At 44.3% G+C, this 14668-nt stretch overlaps 1 pseudogene; it reads left to right on the forward strand.

The window, feature by feature from the left end:
- The first annotated feature begins 1627 nt into the window (after positions 1 to 1627).
- LOC121552103 lies at positions 1628 to 6113 on the forward strand (annotated as a pseudogene).
- Positions 6114 to 14668: the final 8555 nt, after the last annotated feature.

Genomic DNA, 14668 nt, shown 5'->3' on the forward strand with positions numbered 1-14668 from the left:
GCTTTTCACCGTGTACCCGAGAAGTATGGGTATGTTCTTCACTACTCGATTGAACGCAGAATAGATGTCGTTGAAGTTGATGGTGCTCAGATTCAGTCGAGTCGACCCTCCGATGCCCAGACCGATCACGGTGCCGACGACGGTGGTGTTGTCGGTAGTAGTTACGTGACTGGAGTCCGACGTGTGTATGTCAAACACTGCAGTGATGCAGCAAGAATCCCCCTTCACGTTTTCTGTGTTCTGGAAAGTCGACATAGCTTCGATGGATGTTGTTTGTCTGTGAGACACGAACCTGTTTTGATGCACAGTGCTCAGACGCTTCTCTGGTTGTGATTAGTATTAAAACATGACATTTTGTAATAGTAGTTGTTATTTGTTGTAAACATAGATCATGGTTTCATGGCTGCATACAAGCAATCGTGGTGTCTACGTAGACAGACATCAAGTTATTCGATTCAAAACCTATTCTGTGCTGCCCATGTTCTATTCCTTCAACACACATCGTCGCTATTCTGACATGTCGGCAATCATGAGTTTGCGTTCCACGCCATTCCTTGAGTGCGATACAGCTAGTCCAGAAAGTGTCTCTGTGGGTTTGGGAGAAATTAACCCTCCCGTTGTCCTGTCCGGGTCAAAAAAAAAAAAAAGACCCAGGCTACGTGTCAGAGTGAGTGGCTGTATAACCCCTAGCGTTGTCCAGTCCAGTCCTGTCCCGGCTGGGGTCAAAACGACCCAGGCTACGTGTTAGAGCCTACGTGTTAGAGCCTACGTGTTAGAGCGAGTGGCTGTATATCTCCTCCCGCTGTCCTGTCCTGTCCTGTCCGGGTCAAAAGGACCCAGGCTACGTGTTAGAGCCTAGGTGTTAGAGCGAGTGGCTGTATATCTCCTCCTGCTGTCCTGACCGGGTCAAAATGACCCAGGCTACGTGTTAGAGCCTAGGTGTTAGAGCGAGTTGCTCTATGTCTCCACCTGCTGTCCTGACCGGGTCAAAAAGACCCAGGCTACGTGTCAGTGCCTATGTGTTAGAGCTAGTGGCTGTATATCCCCTCCCGCTGTCGTGACCGGGTCAAAAAGACCCAGGCTACGTGTCAGTGCCTATGTGTTTGAGCGAGTGGCTGTATAACCCCTAGCGTTGTCCTGTCCTGTCCTGTCCTGTCCGGGTCAAAAGGACCCAGGCTACGTGTCAGAGCCTAGGTGTTAGAGCGAGTGGCTGTATATCTCCTCCCGCTGTCCTGTCCGGGTCAAAAAGACCCAGGCTACGTGTCAGTGCCTATGTGTTAGAGCGAGTGGCTGTATAACCCCTAGCGTTGTCCTGTCCTGTCCTGTCCTGGCTGGGGTCAAACGGACCCAGGCTACACGTTAGAGGCATAAGCTCTGAGCCAGAGGTACTAGATAAGCCGTAAACAAACACCAACACCAAGAACAAGTACAACTACAACTACAACTACAACTACTACTACAACTACAACAACTACTACTACTACTACTACTACTACTACTACTACTACTACTACTACTACTACTACTACTACTACTACTACTACTAATATTGCCTCCGTGGCATGTCCGGACACGTGCCGAAGAGAGAGGTCTTGGGGACTTCCCCAGCCTGGGTGCCGAAGCTATTATGAGTGCTGTGCGTTTCACGGCCAAACAGGTCCTAGAACATATATTTTCCAATGACTCTGACTGCGACGAGGAAGCGGACGAGGAAGCGTCCGAAGAAGAAGACGGGGAGGAATACAACCCAGAGGACGAGGAGACCACAGAGGACGACGACGACGACGACGACGATGACTACGACGCCGCAGCCGCTGCCGCCGCCGCCGCCGCCGCCGAGGACGATGTCCAAGTAGAACAAGGTCAAGGCGTAGAAGACGAACGAGACGATGACGATGATGACGACGACGACGACGACGACGACCAACAAGAAGAAGAAGAACAAGGGGAAGAACAAGGGGAAGGTGAAGGAGAGCGAGGAGAGCGAGGAGACCTCCGCCGCTGCCTCAGCCGCCGCCGCAGCATCAGCCCCAGAACACAACACGATATCCCTCGAGTGGAAAGAGAGACATTCGTGTCGAGAAACGGCCAAATCCAATGGTGCTCGGTGCCCTGTGACAACAATCGGGGCGTCGAAGGGGCCGCCGCAGCGGCAAAAAGTAACAGGCCGGTTGCTGAGGTGCCGGAGGACATGAGGCCCGGGCCTACTAGGCAGGCCGTAGGCCAAGCCCGCGACATCCTCTCCACGTTCCGCTTGTTTTTCACACCCGAGATAGAAGACATCATCCTGGAGATGACCAATCTGGAGGGCGTTCGAAAATACGGAGCCCGAGGCGACGGCGACGACGACCACTGCCACTACGCCGACGACGACCACGAAGACCACGACCGCAACCGCGACCGCGACCGCGGCGGCGGCCGCTGGAAAGCGATGGACTTTATTTATTTTTTTATTTTTTTATTTTTTTATTATTTTTTATTATTTTTATTTCACCTTTATTTAACCAGGTGAGCCAGTTGAGAACAGGTTCTCATTTACAACTGCGACCTGGCCAAGACAAAGCAAAGTAGTGCAACAAAAACAACACAGAGTTACATATGGGGTAAAAAAAAAACATAAAGTCAGAAATACAACAGAAAAATATATATACAGTGTGTGCAAATGTAGCAAGTTATGGAGGTAAGGCAATAAATAGGCTATAGTGCAGAATAATTACAATAGTATTAACACTGGAATGCTAGATGTGCAAGAGATTATGTGCAAATAGAGATACTGGGGTGCAAAAGAGCAAATTAAATAACAATATAGGGATGAGGTAGTTGGGTGGGCTAATTTCAGATGGGCTGTGTACAGGTGCAGTGATCGGTAAGGTGCTCTGACAACTGATGCTTAAAGTTATTGAGGGAGATAAGAGTCTCCAGCTTCAGAGATTTTTGCAATTGCTCCAGTCATTGGCAGCAGAGAACTGGAAGGAATGGCGGCCAAAGGAGGTGTTGGCTTTGGGAATGACCAGTGAGATATACCTGCTGGAGCGCAGACTACGGGTGGGTGCTGCTATGGTGACCAATGAGCTAAGATAAGGCGGGGATTTGCCTAGCAGTGATTTATAGATGGCCTGGAGCCAGTGGGTTTGACGACGAACATGTAGTGAGGACCAGCCAACAAGAGCGTACAGGTCACAGTGGTGGGTAGTGTATGGGGCTTTGGAGACAAAACGGATGGCACTGTGATAGACTACATCCAATTTGCTGAGTAGAGTGTTGGAGGCTATTTTATAAATGACATCGCCGAAGTCAAGGATCGGTAGGATAGTCAGTTTTACGAGGGCATGTTTGGCAGCATGAGTGAAGGAGGCTTTGTTGCAAATAGGAAGCCGATTCTAGATTTAACTTTGGATTGGAGATTCTTCATGTGAGTCTGGAAGTTGAGTTTACAGTCTAACCAGACACCTAGATATTTGTAGTTGTCCACATACTCTAGGTCAGACCCGTCGAGAGTGGTGATTCTAGTCGGGTGGGCGGGTGCTAGCAGCGTTCGATTGAAAAGCATGCATTTAGTTTTACTAGTGTTTAAGAGCAGTTGAAGGCTACTGAAGGATTGTTGTATGGCATTGAAGCTCGTTTGGAGGTTTGTTAACACAGTGTCCAATGAAGGGCCAGATGTATACAAAATGGTGTCGTCTGCGTAGAGGTGGATCTGAGAGTCACCAGCAGCAAGAGCGACATCATTGATATACACGGAGAAAAGTGTCGGCCCAAGAATTGAACCCTGTGGCACCCCCATAGAGACTGCCATAGGTCCAGACAACAGGCCCTCCGATTTGACACACTGAACTCTATCTGAGAAGTAGTTGGTGAACCAGGCGAGGCAGTCATTTGAGAAACCAAGGCTATTTAGTCTGCCAATAAGAATGCGGTGGTTGACAGAGTCGAAAGCCTTGGCCAGGTCGATGAAGACGGCTGCACAGTACTGTCTATTATCAATCGCGGTTATAATATCGTTTAGGACCTTGAGCGTGGCTGAAGTGCACCCGTGACCAGCTCGGAAACCGGATTGCATAGCGGAGAAGGTACGGTGGTATTCAAATGGTCGATGATCTGTTTATTAACTTGGCTTTCGAATACTTTCGAAAGGCAGGCAGGATGGATATAGGTCTGTAGCAGTTTGGATCTAGAGTGTCACCCCCTTTGAAGAGGGGGATGACCGCGGCAGCTTTCCAATCTCTGGGGATCTCAGACGTTATGAAAGAGAGGTTGAACAGACTAGTAATAGGGGTTGCGACAATTTCGGCGGCTAGTTTTAGGAAGAAAGGGTCCAGATTGTCTAGCCCAGCTGATTTGTAGGGGTCCAGATTTTGCAGCGCTTTCAAAACATCAGCTGTCTGAATTTGTGTGAAGGAGAAGCGGGGGGGGCATGGGCAAGTTGCAGCAGAGGGGACTCCACAGACCTGCGAGCCTACGTAGGGCTGCTCATCCTAGCCGGCGTGTAGAGGTCCCGAGGCGAAGCGGCCTCTAGTCTCTGGGACGCCGAGAGCGGAAGGACCATTTTCCGCGCAACCATGCCGCTCAAAGTCTTTCACGCTTACTCGAGACTCCTTCGCTTCGACGACCGCCAGACCAAAGCCGAGAGACGCGCAGCAGGCGGCGGTGACAAACTTGCGGCCGTGAGAGAGGTCTGGGACAAGTGGGTCGAGAGGCTGCCGCTCCTCTACAACCCCGGGCCCGACGTGACGGTGGACGAGCAACTGGTCCCTTTCAGAGGTGTGCCGGGGCCAACAACACCGTACAAGAGCACAACAAAAACACTGAACACAACACAACACAACACAACACAACACAACACGCTAAAGCTAATCTCTTCTCTTTCCTCTCCTCTCCTCTCTCTCTCTCTCTCTCTCTCTCTCTCTCTCTCTCTCTCTCTCTCTCTCTCTCTCGTCTCTCTCTCTCTCTCTCTCTCTCTCTCTCTCTCTCTCTCTCTCTCTCTCTCTCTCTCTCTCTCCAGGCCGATGTCCTTTCCGCCAGTATATCCCAAGCAAGCCGGCCAAATACGGCATCAAGACATGGGTGGCCTGCGACTCCAAATCCAGCTACGCCTGGAAGATGCAGGTCTACACCGGGAAGGCCACATGCGGAGGCCCCGAGAAGAACCAGGGGATGAGGGTTGTGCTCGATTTGACGCAGGGACTCAGGGGTCACAACGTCACCTGCGACAATTTCTTCACCTCATACGAGCTCGCGCGCCAGCTCCTGACCAGGAACGTCACCGTGGTCGGCACAGTCAGAAAGAACAAGCCAGAGCTCCCGCAGGCGCTGCTCGCATCAAAGGACAGGCTCCTCTTCTCCTCCAAGTTCGCCTTCACGCCCACCACTGCTCTAGTGTCCTACCTGCCAAAGAAAAACAAGAACGTCTTACTCCTGAGCACGCTGCACACCGAGGCTCACGTTAGCCGTCGCCAAGACAAGAAGCCGGCCATCGTCCTAGACTACAACAGCAACAAGGGAGGTGTGGACAACCTAGACAAGGTGATTGGAACCTACAGCTGCAGGAGGATGACCGCGCGCTGGCCCCTGGTCATCTTCCACAACATCCTTGACGTGTCCTCTTACAACGCTTTTGTCATATGGCGAGAGCTCAACCCTACTTGGATGCCTGGTAAGCGAAACAAGAGGAGGGTGTTCCTCGAAGCAGCTGGGAAAGGCACTAGTGACTCCGTTCATACAAAGAAGGGCCCGTCTCCCTCGCACCGAAGCCTCTGCGGCGCTCGTCAAAGCTGTTCAGAGGGCTACGTATCGTGATCAGCCCCGGCGGGATCACGCCCCCGCAGCACCGGACCACGCACCGGCCCAAGTACCCAACCCCGCACAACCCAGTAAGAGGAAGAGGTGTCAGGTCTGCCCCACAAAGAAGGACTGTAAAACACACACGGTGTGCACCAGGTGTAACAAATACATCTGCAAAGGCTGTTCGCACGCATACTGTCCCACATGTTCCAATTGGGCCTTTAGTGAGAGGGGGACAGTTCGACCCGGAGGGCACGGCGTGTGTACAGAATACCAGGACAACGGGAGGGTTAAGGGAATGTTCTCCTAACTCTTATGCCAAAACATGCCTAATAGGTTCTCAGGAGGATTTTGCTAACAGACATATTTTCTGTAGTGGGGTAATATTGATCATATACAGTGGGAAAAAAAAGTATTTAGTCAGCCACCAATTGTGCAAGTTCTCCAACTTAAAAATATGAGAGAGGCCTGTAATTTTCATCATAGGTACACGTCAACTATGACAGACAAAATGAGAAAAAAAAATCCAGAAAATTATATTGTAGGATTTTTTATGAATTTATTTGCAAATTATGGTGGAAAATAAGTATTTGGTCAATAACAAAAGTTTCTCAATACTTTGTTATATACCCTTTGTTGGCAATGACACAGGTCAAACGTTTTCTGTAAGTCTTCACAAATACATCCAGAATGCCGCAGCCCGTCTGGTGTTCAACCTTCCCAAGTTCTCTCACGTCACCCCCCTCCTCCGCACACTCCACTGGCTTCCAGTTGAAGCTCGCATCCGTTACAAGACCATGGTGCTTGCCTTTGGAGCAGCGAGGGGAACGGCACCTCTGTACCTTCGGGCTCTGATCAGTCCCTACACCCAAACGAGGGCATTGCGTTCATCCACCTCTGGCCTGCTGGCTCCCCTTCCTCTGCGGAAGCATAGCTCCCGCTCAGCCCAGTCAAAACTGTTCGCTGCTCTGGCACCCCAATGGTGGAACAAGCTCCCTCACGACGCCAGGACAGCGGAGTCACTCACCACCTTCCGGAGACATTTGAAACCCCACCTCTTTAAGGAATACCTGGGATAGGATAAAGTAATCCTTCTACCCCCCCACACACAGCGGAGTCGCTCACCACCTTCCGGAGACATTTGAAACCCCACCTCTTTAAGGAATACCTGGGATAGGATAAAGTAATCCTTCTACCCCCCCACAAAAAAATTTGTAAAGTGGTTATCCCACTGGCTATAGGGTGAATGCATCAATTTGTGAGTCGCTCTGGACTAGAGTGTCTGCTAAATGACGTAAATGTGCCCTTGAGCAAGGCACTTAACCCTAATTGCTCCTGTAAGTCGCTCTGGATAAGAGCGTCTGCTAAATGACTAAAATGTAAATGTAAATGTTTTCACACACTGTTGCTGGTATTTTGGCCCATTCCTCCATGCATATCTCCTCTAGAGCAGTGATGTTTTGGGGCTGTTGCTGGGCAACACAGACTTTCAACTCCCTCCAAAGATTTTCTATGGGGTGGAGATCTGGAGACTGGCTAGGCCACTCCAGGACCTTGAAATGCTTCTTACGAAGCCATTCCTTTGTTGCCCGGGCGGTGTGTTTGGGATCATTGTCATGCTGAAAGACCCAGCCACATTTCATCTTCAATGCCCTTGCTGATGGAAGGAGGTTTTCACTCAAAATCTCACGATACATGGCCCCATTCATTCTTTCCTTTACACAGATCAGTCATCCTGGTCCCTTTGCAGAAAAACAGCCCCAAAGCATGATGTTTCCACCCCCATGCTTCACAGTAGGTATGGTGTTCTTTGGATGCAACTCAGCATTCTTTGTCCTCCAAACACGACGAGTTGAGTTTTTACCAAAAAGTTATATTTTGGTTTAATCTGACCATATGACATTCTCCCAATCCTCTTCTGGATCATCCAAATGCACTCTAGCAAACTTCAGACGGGCCTGGACATGTACTGGCTTAAGCAGGGGGACAAGTCTCGCACTGCAGGATTTGAGTCCCTGGCGGCGTAGTGTGTTACTGATGGTAGGCTTTGTTGCTTTGGTCCAAGCTCTCTGCTGGTCATTCACTAGGTCCCCCCGTGTGGTTCTGGGATTTTTGCTCACCTTTCTTGTGATCATTTTGACCCCACGGGGTGAGATCTTGCGTGGAGCCCCAGATCGAGGGAGATTATCAGTGGTCTTGTATGTCTTCCATTTCCTAATAATTGCTCCCACAGTTGATTTCTTCAAACCAAGCTGCTTACCTATTGCAGATTCAGTCTTCCCAGCCTGGTGCAGGTCTACAATTTTGTTTCTGGTGTCCTTTGACAGCTCTTTGGTCTTGGCCATAGTGGAGTTTGGAGTGCGACAGATTGAGGTTGTGGACAGGTGTATTTTATACTGATAACAAGTTCAAACAGGTGCCATTAATACAGGTAACGAGTGGAGGACAGAGGAGCCTCTTAAAGAAGAAGTTACAGGTCTGTGAGAGCCAGAAATCTTGCTTGTTTGTATGTGACCAAATACTTATTTTCCACCATAATTTGCAAATAAATTCATTAAAAATCCTACAATGTGTTTTGTCTGTCATAGTTGACGTGTACCTATGATGAAAATTACAGGCCTCTCTCATCTTTTTAAGTGGGAGAACTTGCGCAATTGGTGGCTGACTAAATACTTTTTTTCCCCACTGTATGTATTATATATATATACCTCACATGCCACCCATAATAAGACTACACAATTGATGTGATCAAAGTCTGTTAACCTCTTAAGGATCTGACCCTTTTTTTAAAATTTCGACTAAAATGACATACCCAAATCTAACTGCCTGTAGCTAAGAACCTGAAGCAAGGATATGCATTTTCTTGATACCATTTGAAAGGAAACACTTTTAAGTTTGTGGAAGTTTGAAATTAATGAATGAGAATATAACACATTAGATCTGGTAAAAGATAATACAAACAAAAATACATGAGTTTTCTATTTCTTTCTTTGTTCCATCATCTTTGAAATGCAAGAGAAAGGCCACAATATAATATTGCAGTATAGGCGCAATTTAGATTTTATCAGTGTGTGTGCAAAGTTTCAGATTGATCCAGTGAAGCATTGCAATACTGAACTATTTTGTATCACATCTGCCCAAATGTGCCGAATTGGTCAATTGATACATTTTCAAGCACATAACTACAGAGATGGTAATGGTAATACAAAATGTAAGTTTACACACTCCCATGTGTGAATGTCATACATGATGGATCATTAGCTTATACACTAACTTTCACACATCTAGATGGCCGGGCGGGGTGGGTGTGGAGCCAGAGACAGCAGGATATAAAAATAGATTTTATCAAACAAAACTATGCTACATTTTATCTCTGGGACCCTTAGGATGGTAAATCAGAGCAAGATTACTGAATGTAAGTACATTTTTACCTTCAGATGTGAATTTATCAAACCAGTTGCCGTGATATGTTTTTTGTTGTTGTGCACTCTCCTCAAACAATAGCATGGCATTTTTTCACTGTAATAGCTACTGTAAATTGGCCAGTGCAGTTAGATTAACAAGAATTTCAGCTTTCTGCCCATGTAACATTTCTATGTCCTGGAAAGTTTGCTGTTACTTACATTAGCTCAACCATCCCACATACGGGACACCGATCCTGTAGAGGTTAAACTGAATATCTGACTCCATAAAGATAATTTAGCAATATGCAAGAGACTATAGTTGAGTTACAGAAATTGGCTATCGAGAAAGGAATACGAATTTTCTATGATTATTGGCTGAGAGAAATTGATGATAAAAAGATTGTGGGAGCTGTTTTGTTAGACTTCAGTGCGACTTTTGACATTATCGATCAAAACTTATGTGTTATGGCTTTACACCCCCTTCTATATTGTGGATAAATAGTTACCTGTCTAGCACATTTGGTTCCTTGGAAGTTGTGGGAACATATGTTTTTAGTTTCACATTGGTTTTGGGAACGAAGTCCCTGACCGGTAAAACTGAAAGTAAAAAAAATAATCTGAGAACAGAAGTGAAAATGTCACCTGTTCTGGGAAATGGTAATTTTTAGGTTGCAGGGAGGTTCTGGAAACGTTTTAGTCTGGTTCCTTGACATTTTCCTGGGAGGTACATGTTCTTAATTGATATTTTTATAACATTTTCTGAACATTACTTAAGTTTTATTATGGATTTTATGGAAAGTTTTATCATGTTCTGAGAACGTAATTTAGAGCTAATTATTTTAATGTGTAGAATTTCATTTTATTTTTACATTTCCAGAATATTTTTTATTTATGTTTTATTTAACCTTTATTTAACCAGATAAGCCAGTTGAGAACAAGTTTTCATTTACAACTGCGACCTGGCCAAGATAAAGCAAATATTGCCAAGAACTGACATAAAAGAGAACCATACATTCTCTGATGGTTCTGAGAACATTGCTTAAGTGACACCATTTTTTAGAATGTTCCCAGAATGTGGTAAAAATATGACATTAAATAGAACCACATGGGAACTTGTGTGGAATGTTCTGTGAAAGTACTGAAATTCCCACAGAATAACATTGTTTCTTCAAGTTCTCTGATCAATTTTAGAACATGACTTTAAATAGAACCTTGAAGAAACATGTAGGAAACTTTATGCTGAAGTACTGAAGTTCAAACGGAAGAGTATTTTGTTTCTTAACATTCCCAATATCAAACCATTTGGAGAACATTCCTAGAACATTACCAAAAATTTTATTAAATGTAACCATGTTTGAACTTTTAGGAAACGTTCTGTTCAAATAATGAAATACCAAGAAAATAAATGTGCGAGAATGTTCCAAAGCCAAGCAACTATCCTACACCATTCATAGAAAGTTGTAGGAAGGTTGTGTGCAAAATAACCATAGGACAACCACGCTCTCACCAAGCTCTAAGAAACATATGGTTCTCAGAATGTTATGTGCTAGCTGGGTAGTACCAAAAAAGGGTTTTTCATTTTGTCCTTGTTAGTCCATGAGCTAGACCCCCAAATGTGGAGGTCCTTGCTATCCGGGATCCTTTGGACCCCATTGAAGTGTACATTTAAAATGGTTAAGGTTAGGGTAAGGTAAGGATTCCGGATAGCACAGTGATAAAAATGTGAAAACGTGTGATAGCAGTGCAGCAATGGCAGCTTTCTGTGTTTTATTACTCTTTCTTTCATCAATTACTCTCTCTTTCTTTCATTTCTTTCATCAATCCATCCCATTCATTTTTCCCATAGGGATTTTTACCCCATGACAAAGAATGTCAGTATACAACAAGTCATTTCTCACTTATACCCTGTAATCATATAACATTGGAAAGCTTAGATTAACAGCTATGCAACTAACACATTTTTGAAATGTTCAGTTCAACCAAACTTTTGCCTTTGACCTCTAGGGTATATATCAGAATGACCTGTATAAATTGCTTTAAAAAGGAAACCCTGATACATTTAAAACTTTGTTTGACAAGTGGATCTGAAAGGGCATGAAAATACCTTTCAAATTATATACAATACAATCGACTTTGAAAGCACCAGCTACAACTATTGTTTAAAAATCCCCCATATTGTGCCATTGACTTTAGAATGTTGGAAGCTTAGCTGTAGAATTCCATGTAATGGGGAAACTATGTTTTTGGATTGTAACATTGGTGAGAGGGCCCAAACTACACACACAGACAGCTAGAAGAGGGATTATAAAGACTCGAAGATATAGGGCCTTCACAGAATTCACGCATTAAGCCTTTTTCCAATATGGCCACCAAACAACTCAATGGGGTCTTATTGGACAATTTTGCATGGCCATGCCTGTATGAAATATAATTGTAATATGCCCCAAAATATCCTAAAATGTTCATAGTGATGTAGAATACACCATAGAAATAGAATGAATAGAACGGATGTCCCCATTCAAGTCAATAGTGGCATAATGTGGTGGACTGGCGGCCATTGCGAGTGTACCCATAGGAGGAAAGCAGGAAGTAAAAGCAGGAAATAAAAGCAGGAAGTGTACCCATCAATAGGTGCGCTCATCATTTGGTGTGACGCAGACAGGGTAACCGAAAGGTTGCTGGTTCTAATCCCCGAGCCAACTAGGTGAAAAATCTCTCGATGTGCTCTTGAGCAAGGCACTTAACCCTAATTGCTCATGTAAGTCGCTCTGGATAAGAGCATCTGCTAAATTACTAAAATGTAAATGTAAAATATAATGAGATAAGGGAAAGAGGCAAAAGCGCCCATGGCCTTTTGGAGTAAACAACATGTGTTATTGGACTTTCAAAGATAATTGTGGCGTGGCAGTTAAAGATGTTAATCAGTGATCTTAAGGGGAGTAGCTTTGTAAGCTATGTATACATGACTGTGCATTTGTGTGTGTGTATATAAGAGATCTCTAAGCCAAAGAGAGACAGCCGTTCCATGGAGTGGCTCGGCTTTGTTACACAATAATAAAGTCTAATTTCTGTATTCACAAGCTCCAGTCTCTTGAGAGATATTTTTGAGTTGACTATTTTTTAGTCAAATATTTCTACGACATATTTGGCGAGCTTGCCAGGAGTTGAAAAAAGGGTCCAGTGACGGTGTACATCTGCAGTTATGAAACGGCTTGAACGGACCATACAAACAAAAGCGGCCGCTTTTAAAAGGTAAGCCAAGTTCTTACTTATATAGTATAAACGTTTGTGTGGTTCGATCCGGGGCACGGCATCAGCTGCAGAAATACCAAGTAGGTCTCTCCAAATTTAAGAACCAGAAAATTAGAGACTGGGAGCTTTTGAATTTAAGAATACATGTCGATGTCACTCTGTTGTTCGTCTGAACCGTCTGTTCAATTGATTTGATTATTTTGATTATTTTGATTATTTTGATTCATTTGATTCATTTGATTCATCCTGCTGATCGCTCTGTCTGGGTCATTTCGGCACGGGTGGTTGCCCATCTGGTTGAGCGATCAGACAATAACATGTTAAGTCCTAAGAATACCGCTATAAACGTGTCGAGGAATTGTATCGTTTATAGGCTGCTTAGGTAGGCGAAATCCTGTGCAATACTGCTTATTTTCTGTGTCGAGGAAGTGAATCAGAGAAGAAGGGAAGAATTTACAGGTCGCTTAGGAAAGCGTAGTAAAAGTCCAGATGTGTCGAGGAAGTGTATGACCTAGGGGGAAATCCTGTGGATACCGCATTGGAGAGCTAACATTAGCGCTGCAGAGGGCTGAACGGGCAGGTGGCTAGCTAAATTTGGGACCTACGGTTACCGCTCTAATGAGGAATTCATTGTTAGAGGTCTGCTCGGGTAGGTGGGGCATTATCCTGTGTTGTGGTGATGCCAAAGTTAGGCAGGTCGATCAGGTAAAAAAGTTAGGTCATCCTGAGTAGGTGAACGGGTTAAACAGTCACTAAGGCTTCAAAATATAGAGAAAGTGTTAAATAGAGTAGGTCTGATCATGTGGATGAGTGGTTTGCTTGGGCTACTGTGAGTCATTAAACTGTCTGATTCATTTGGGCACAAGTGGCTGCTCATCTGTGTGAGTGAGAATAATAAGAAATCCTGCAAGTAAATAGCATTTCTGTAAGGAAAGGAAATATATTTGAGGTCGTTTGAAGCTTCTGTCTGATGGAGAAAGGGCGTGCCTAATCTCACATTAGGAAAGAGAAGAATAAATGGTGCGTGGATATTCATTGACCAACTGAGTGTAGAAAATTCACGTTACCAGGAGGGGTAGAATAAATCCTGTTGGAGGAACAGGTCACGTGTACCGGTGTGATCATATGACGTCTATGCATTGTATTTTGATCAATCTTTTAGGGTATGTTTCTGACATTATATTTAGAAACTTTAGAGGTGATGTAGTATCATGATAAATTGACTACAGTAAAATAATAACTGGGATAGGGTTAACATTCCAAATTTGGGCCCTTTGATAGAATAAAATATTCCTGTAGGTTATACAAATAGTAATTAAGTGCGTTTGAGAACAATATTGTATAAATATGGAATGAGAGTGGTATAAATGGTGTAAATGAGTCGCACTCTGAAGTTTGAATGATGAGATATAGAGGTGTGTATGATAATTATATATACGTTGGAATAATAAGCTTTTCTTGTAAATTATATCTTGGAGTTTCGTACAACAATGCCTGTCATAGAATTTCGTAAGATCAGTGAATAGTGACCAGCATATATGATTATGGGAGGATTCTATGACTGAGGGGAAGGATTTGGGTAATTTGTTGTTCGTTCCGCTGAGACTAGATTGTGATTAACTGATTTGTGGCAATAAATAATCATTAGAGACATGAATGGTGTGGTAGATATGAATATATTGGAATAGAATGAATTTTATGTGAGTGTAATTTAATACGAGGGATTGGATAAAATTATAGGTGTTGACTTGCATGCCCAAACACGTAGACGTACGTGGAAATGGGAGATAGTACATAGGGCATGTGGTAGAATTAAGCATTATAATAAACTATATATTATTTCAGAAGCAGAGGTGATATAGTCAAGGAATTTTAGTATATAGGTGGAAAATATAATTCATTTGGTTAGGTCGTTAGATCTGGTTCCAAATCAATGAATGTGGGGTTTGACTCGTTGACTGTTAAGTTGTTTACGTTGAGCGTGTGAGATTTGTGTCCTTCAAAGCTATTTTCTGATAAAGTGTGGTATGTGCCAGATACTAAAACTACTGACCATTAGCATTGGAATAAAGGAGGATTAACTTGTCATTTCAATAAAGCATTGATTCTGCATCGCTGATTAGAGTCTAGGTTTTCTAAGTATAGTTCAGCTATGGTTGTGGGATGTTTAGATTGAAGGAACAGTCAGGATAAGACTGGACGATTTAGCAGCCTTCGTCTTTTCAGACTGA

The sequence above is a fragment of the Coregonus clupeaformis genome, chromosome 36, assembly GCF_020615455.1.
Source record: "Coregonus clupeaformis isolate EN_2021a chromosome 36, ASM2061545v1, whole genome shotgun sequence".
NCBI lineage: Eukaryota > Metazoa > Chordata > Actinopteri > Salmoniformes > Salmonidae > Coregonus > Coregonus clupeaformis.